Raw genomic sequence first — 7,208 nt, forward strand, 5'->3', positions numbered from 1 at the left:
TGGCATATACTTTTTTCTAATTTCAATTAATTACTGAATGTATTAATTCTTCTGTCTTTTCACTCATATTTCTCGCTAAGACGATTTATTAATGCACTCGAACTTTCACTCCTTGTTCCTCCATTTACTTTCAAGGAGCTTATCTATTATATTCCCCTGCCAGCTGCCTTATCCTGTCCTTAAATAAGCTTCCTTTCAATGACCTTAATCGTCATCTCATTCCACTCTGTTATATTTCCCTGCCATCTTGTTTGTCCTGTCCTCAAGCTTCCTTTCAATAACCTTTTTTTATCGACATCTCATTCCACTTTATGTTTCCCTGCCCGGCTGCCCTGTCCTCAAGCTTCCATGACCTTTGACAATGACCTTTTTTATCGCCATCTCATTCCCTTCTATCGTTTTCTCCCTCTAGATTTTAATTTTCCTCTCAGGTGCGCTGTGTTCAGTTTTCCCGTAGTATTTTCTCTGCATATTTTTCTTCACTGATTAATTTCATATCTCATTGCAACTTTATAAGATTATTTACATTATTATTTTCATTCTGGTTCTGTAATATACTTCTCACATTCCTATATAACATACTCTATATTACCGTACACGTCTGGCTTATACTTTTTTTTCTCATTTTAATTATTGTCTTCTATAACTCTTCTTTACCAATGGTGTCTTTTCACTCATATTTCAAACTTTAGGTAGAGGACGCTTTATTACACTCGAAATTTAGCTTCCATTTACATTGTCCATTTTTACTTTCAAGAAGCCTATCCATCGATTCCCTCCATTTAACTACACTGCCCTTTCCTCAAGCTTCCTTTCAATGATCTTTATTTACCGCCATCTCATTCCATATCCTATCGTTTTCTCTCTTTTCCCATAGTATTTTCTCTAGGCTACTTATCTTTCTTTACTGAACTCTTCAATATTTATGTGTAACCCGAGTTCATCTTTTCTTACACCTTCCCTAAATGTGCTTAACCTCATAATACCCTTTTATGGGCTCAATATACCGTTATGCGCTACGAGGAGGCCCCCCCTCTCTATATACCTGCCTCCTATGCTCCGCCGCTTTTCCAGGTGTGAAAGTTAATGACCTCGCGGCCCCTCCTCGCTCCCTTCACCCTCTACTAAAGCCCTAGGGGACATCAAAATTGAATAAATAACGGAATACGCTCTGATCAAATGAAGGCTAAAAACTAGTCAGGTAGGCTGTAGGAGGAACATATATTATAAAGCAGTTGCCTCAGCTCCTCCAAGCACGCCTTTCTCTCCCTTGATCTACTGCAGCACGAAGGGGCAAGAAGGAATAAAACAACTCTGTATAGATAACTTTAAAATCAGCAAAAGAAGAAACGAAGCATTACAAAAAGTAGGAAGGCATATATTTGGGATACATTCGAAAATAAAGGTCTCATATATGCAGCTCTTACAAGCACATCTGCAAATACTTTTTAGAGCAGCATTTGGGCTCCAAAGGAAATAAAGAACTCGATATAAATTGACTTAAAATGCAGGAACGAAGTGAAGGAGAGAGGCTATAAAGAGTTATCATGGAGGAAGAACTGAAGAACTATTTAGCATTGAATAAAGAACTCTATACATTGACTTAAAGAGCAGGAAATGAAGGAGGGATGTTGAAGAAAGTAATCATTTATGCTGTGAATGGGGTAAACTGCAGAAAGAATCACAGGACGAATAAAAAAAGACTATGTACATTAAATAAATAACTCTATACGTTGAAATGAAAGAGAGAGGATAAAAAAGCAATCAGCTAGGCCTAAATGGTTCAGAGGAAGAACTTAAGAGCTCTACTGTGTCGCACGTTAAATAAATAGCACTATTATACCATGACTAATTAACACGAAGGAAATGAAGTAGAGAGGCTGAAAGAATAAGCATGCAGGTATAAGCCTTAATTTAAATGAGCTGAACTGCAGAATGGGTCATAGGAATTAGTAAAAACTTTAAGGCTATACATTGAATAAATAACTCTGCATTCATTGACGTAAAGAGCAGAAAATGAGGTTTAAAGAGTAAGCAGGTAGGCCGTAAATGGGGTTATCTGCAGAATGGGTCACAGAGAGAATGAATGCAGGAGTAGGCCTAGTAGTATTAGTATTAGTAGTATTAGTAGGAGGAGGAGGAGAAGTAGTAGGTCTAGTAGTAGTAGTAGTAGTAGTAGTACGGTGGCTGGTTCAAGTCACTTATTGGCTGCTCGGCCGGAGATCGTGCGAAGAACAACTCCACCTTATGGCTGACTAATCATGATTCTCGCAAGCCTTGAGTAAGACGCGCAATACGTATCCTGTCTACTGAAGAAAGAGGGAACAGAGGAAGAATATATTAGTAGAAGTAGCTTTAAACCACGACAGTTCAGTGATGATAGCCTATTTACCTATATGTCATTTCGCTATAGTGTTATATATTGCCAGCCTTTTTGATACTGTGTTACCTTGTTGGATGCTGTTGCGACGTATTATTATGGTCACTATATTTGGCCTAATAAACTTTATACCCTCCATTCTGACGTGCCATATGGCCTTTGATGTCTAGTATGTCTTATTTCCCATTATCCCACTCACGTCAATTTATAAGGAAAGGCAGAACAAGAACTGAAAAGTAACCATGGTCTGCGGGCAACATATCTCTTCAGCCGTGATTATATTTTTTTTTTTTTTTTTTTTACGTGTTAGCCCATGCATACTCTGCCTCTTCATTGTTGCTGGTGTTGTCAGCCGCAGGTGGTGCGGGGTTGTGGCGGCGGGTGGCACCTGGCAGGCCCAAGGCCCCCCAACCCCCCCAAAAGCTCTTTTTTATGCAACAAGAAGAACTCTCGGGTGTCAGGGGTGACATGTGATTGATTTTAAGCCACTCGGCAAATGACACAAAGTTTCAAGGTAGCACTGGTGGGGATTCGAACCCATGCGTCGACATCAGTCCGATCCCAAGCTCACCACCTTATCCACTAGGCCACCGCCTCCCTAAATAAACGATATAATTATAGGTACACTCTCCATTCTGACGCCCCTTATGTCATTATAGCATGTTTTATTTTTCATTAACTCAGTCACGTTATTATGTGAGGAACGGCAGAACAAGGACTGAAAGAACCCTCAGATAGCAACCTTCCCTGGGCCGTGCTAATGATCGATATTGGAGGTCATTCACCCCGAGCTGCCTCCCCTGTCCCGTGTTGCGTTTCTAGCGCTATAAACTCCTTTACACTCATGATTCTTAAATAAAACCTATACCCTTTAAATGCAGGACAGGGAGAGGTTGTATTATGGCATTCTTTGGAGGTTTTCTCTCTTTTTTATCTTCCATTGGTGAGGGATGTCCGAGATCTCACTGTAGGATGGGATGAAGGGAATGTTATAGGGCTATTATGGGTCTACAATACTGTTTTCAGGGCTCTACACTCATTCCTATTAAATTACGGGAGGTTTGAAGGTTAGTAGAATACATAGATAACAACAGTAGCATTAAGTAGAAGACGACATATTAGCCCATTAATTAATAAAACCAATATCTTATCCATATTTTGTTTTATGGTTTATACTTATTTGAGGGTGAAAATGGATTGGTGTCTGTTCATCGAGTCTGTCTGTCTGTCTGTGTCTTCCCTTTGACCATGAATACAGCTATAATGCAAAGCTCTTTCTCCTTTTATATCCTTTAACCTTTGACTCTGACTATTATATAATTGGCAGTTTGGTCATTTCGGCGCCGAAGTTCACATATTTGAGAAGTCTTTCGTAGGAGTTCTGAGCATTACCATAGGTAGTTTTATAATTCTGGTGGTAGTTTGACCCTTCTTCTATACCATGAACCTAAAAAAACAGTCATTAGAATTCGAGTGATCTCTTTTTTGGCCTTTGGAAATAGTTTGTGTGGGAGGCGAAAGCGTCGGAAAGTGCTGACCGGCCTGACCCAAATGTTGCTTGCGGTTGTCAACTTATCATACTTATTTTTTTAGTGGAGTAAGTATTAGTTAGTGTCATAGTGAATAGCCAACTCATGTGGCAGTAAGAGCTAAGCATGTTAATCCTGTTGTTATTGCTTATTTAATTATTCCACAAAAAAAATGTTTAAGGTTGAAAATCATTGTTGTCCTGCTTTTGCTGAGAGCCCATAACAGCAACATAACATAACAACCTCATAACAATATAACCCCTTAACATATAACAACACAATAACATAACAACCCCATGACATAACTCCATAACCCTATAACAACATAACAACCCCATAACAACATAACCCCATAACAACAACATAATAACCCCATAACAACATAACAACCTGATAACAATTGACAGCATAACAACCACATAACAACATATCACCCCCATATTATAATGACAACATAACATAACAACCTCATAACAACAGCATAACAACCCCATAACAACATTACCTCAGAAAAACAGCATAACAACCCCATAACAACAACATAACAACCCCATAACAACATAACAACCCCAAAGGAAATGCTGATAAGATACATTAAGTTTATAACCCCATAATTTACAATCATAATTTTTTTTTATGGGTTTAATCTTGTGTTTTACTTGCAGGCAGTTGTTCTGAGGGGGGGCGATTAGGCTAACCCGGCTAACCATTTTTTTCAACATATTTTTCATTTAGATTTCTTTCTTGTGTGTAGTACTCTCCCCTTCTATGTCTACCCCCCCCCCCCCCCTTTTCTTCTCTTTTTGAATAAGATTAATTTATTACTTTTTCCTCATTGGGTTACTCATATTCACTGATCGATTATCAATTTATTCTAATTTTGATATCACTTTTAATTAACTTGCTGCCAATCAACTAATCATGACATCAATCCTCATGTTATGTATGTCATGATGATTATCTAGAATGATACAAAAAAGATATTGTGAAGATTGCTGCAGTTTTTATCATGAGACATATATTGCTGAATTCAATAGATTAACCCTAAATAGCTTGAAAAGGGTGGAGAGAGATTGCATTGTTATCACTGAAATTGTTACCATATCAGTAATTATAATATCTTCATTTTGAGACTCCTCTTCCCACACACTTCATTGCCTTTCATTACTTCCGCCACATTAGTTAATTCTATTCATGTTTTTCTCATTCCTTTCTCCTCAACTATCCCTCCACTCTCTTCACTTCTGTTCCTTTTTGCCACACTCAGAATTTATTATATGTTTTTGAACCCTAAATGAGAAACAAAATATATAGGCATTATACATAAGTCCATGCCAAAATGTACTATGCATGTAGTCAAATTATGGCACTCTAGCAGGAAGTTAAGAGCCTGATAAAGCTTATTGTTACTATTTTCACATATTTCACATGATTCATTTTTGCATCAGTGGTTATAGATGATTTATAAGCTAACAAAACACAATACTGAGAGACCTTTCATATATATATCTGCATACAATGAAATTTGAAACTTCCTTACTTGCAATTGTATCATATTTTTTTCTCGATAATGTATAGAATAATAAATGCACTATAAAAGATTAGTGCCTTGGACGGATTTGAAATGGGGGTTCAGGGATCATTCTAATTGTGCTATTGATATTATTTCGTCTTGCATCCTCTCAGAAAAAAAATCAAGTTCAGTGTAATTATGTGTTTCAGGCTGCTGCCAATGTTATGATCCAATAAAGTTAGGACAAGAAAATTCTACATAAAAAGTGTCATAAAAGTCTTCACCTAAAAGATCAGAGGTTGTAGTAAGGTGGGAAAAAAAAAATTAGAACTTAACCTTATAGCTCCTACTGATAAAAAGAGATGGACAAAGTTGCTGGTTAACTTATTAAAAAAAGAAAGAAAAGAGGAATGGGAGTAGCAAATCTTGTCCAGCAGGGCTGTTGATACCATTCTGTCTTGCAGGGACTGAAACACATTATTGATAAGTTTAGAAGAGCAGTTTTCATGTCATTATTACTTTGACTTAGTTTCTGTTGAATGAACTTTGTAATTTGATGTATGTATGTCTCATTTAAGCTAACACTAACTGTGCCACCTGTTTCAAATCTGCATTTAACTGGATCACTTCAGTACAGTCACTCCATAAATAAAAGAGGCTTTGTGTTCTGTACTTCAAAAGACAGGGAAAAAACAATCTATAATGCTTTCACACACTGAAATACTTCAGAGAAGTCATTGTTAACTTCAAAGCTAAATTTTCAGATGAAAAGTTTTAGGATATTAGACAGGAAATATTAAATATAGAAATGTAAAATGAAAGGAGAAATTATGTTAGGAAAGGCAATTATGTAAGTAATTGAATGTAGAGTTTGTATATTCTTGTCATATCATAGACTAGCCATATCTATGTAATGAATAAATTCAGATAACTTCATTATAAAAGTAGAGCACTAGGGATAACAGGTCTGAAAAGAATAATACCTTAAATAGATGCTAGTTAGTGCCAGCTTAGACTGAACTGACCTTCAGTAATGTTAGATCTAAGAAAATTTGTACTCTGTCAGGACCCAACACTGCAGAGCACTGGACCTACAAAATTAAATTGTGCTGGACTGGTTGAGATTACAGACAGTGGACCTTGCAATTCATTTAGATATGTGTTTGGATCCTGACCAAAGGAGGCATAGGGAGGCTACCTGGTGTTTTCAGAAATATCCTAAAGGAGTGTAATACCTAGAAGAAGTAATGTTAGTAATTCCTAAGGATGATGCTATATCCCTGTACCCTAATAAGGTGGCTTACATGGTGTATATAATACATGGTGTATATAAGATCAAAAGCCAGTAAGACTGAGGAGGTGGGAGTTAAGCCAAGTTCCCAAGTTAAGTCTCTTTTTCCTCTACATTGATTTAAGAAACTGCAAGGGATGGTGTTACTGTATACTGTACTCTTCCACCCATTCAAGAGTTCCTTCTCTTCCATGGAGATGTTCAAAGCAGCTATTGTTGAAGGGGTGTGGATGGATATAGTTTGCAATTATTTCATAGGTACAGGAAACAGCCTTATGCAAATGTAAAGAGGTGAAGGGGTGCTTTATAAATAGCAGATGTTTAGTTGACAGTATAATTTTGAAAAGGTTTCCCACTTCTGTGATCTGTTTAGTTTGATGATGCACTGAAGGGGTTAGCCTTTATAGCAGCAGAGGTATCAACTGTCCAGGGTGTGTTTGAGCTTTGATTGTGGCAGGTGATATGGAGCAATCTTTGGTGGCAGGTCTATATGCA

This window comes from Eriocheir sinensis, chromosome 46 (assembly GCF_024679095.1).
Source record: "Eriocheir sinensis breed Jianghai 21 chromosome 46, ASM2467909v1, whole genome shotgun sequence".
NCBI lineage: Eukaryota > Metazoa > Arthropoda > Malacostraca > Decapoda > Varunidae > Eriocheir > Eriocheir sinensis.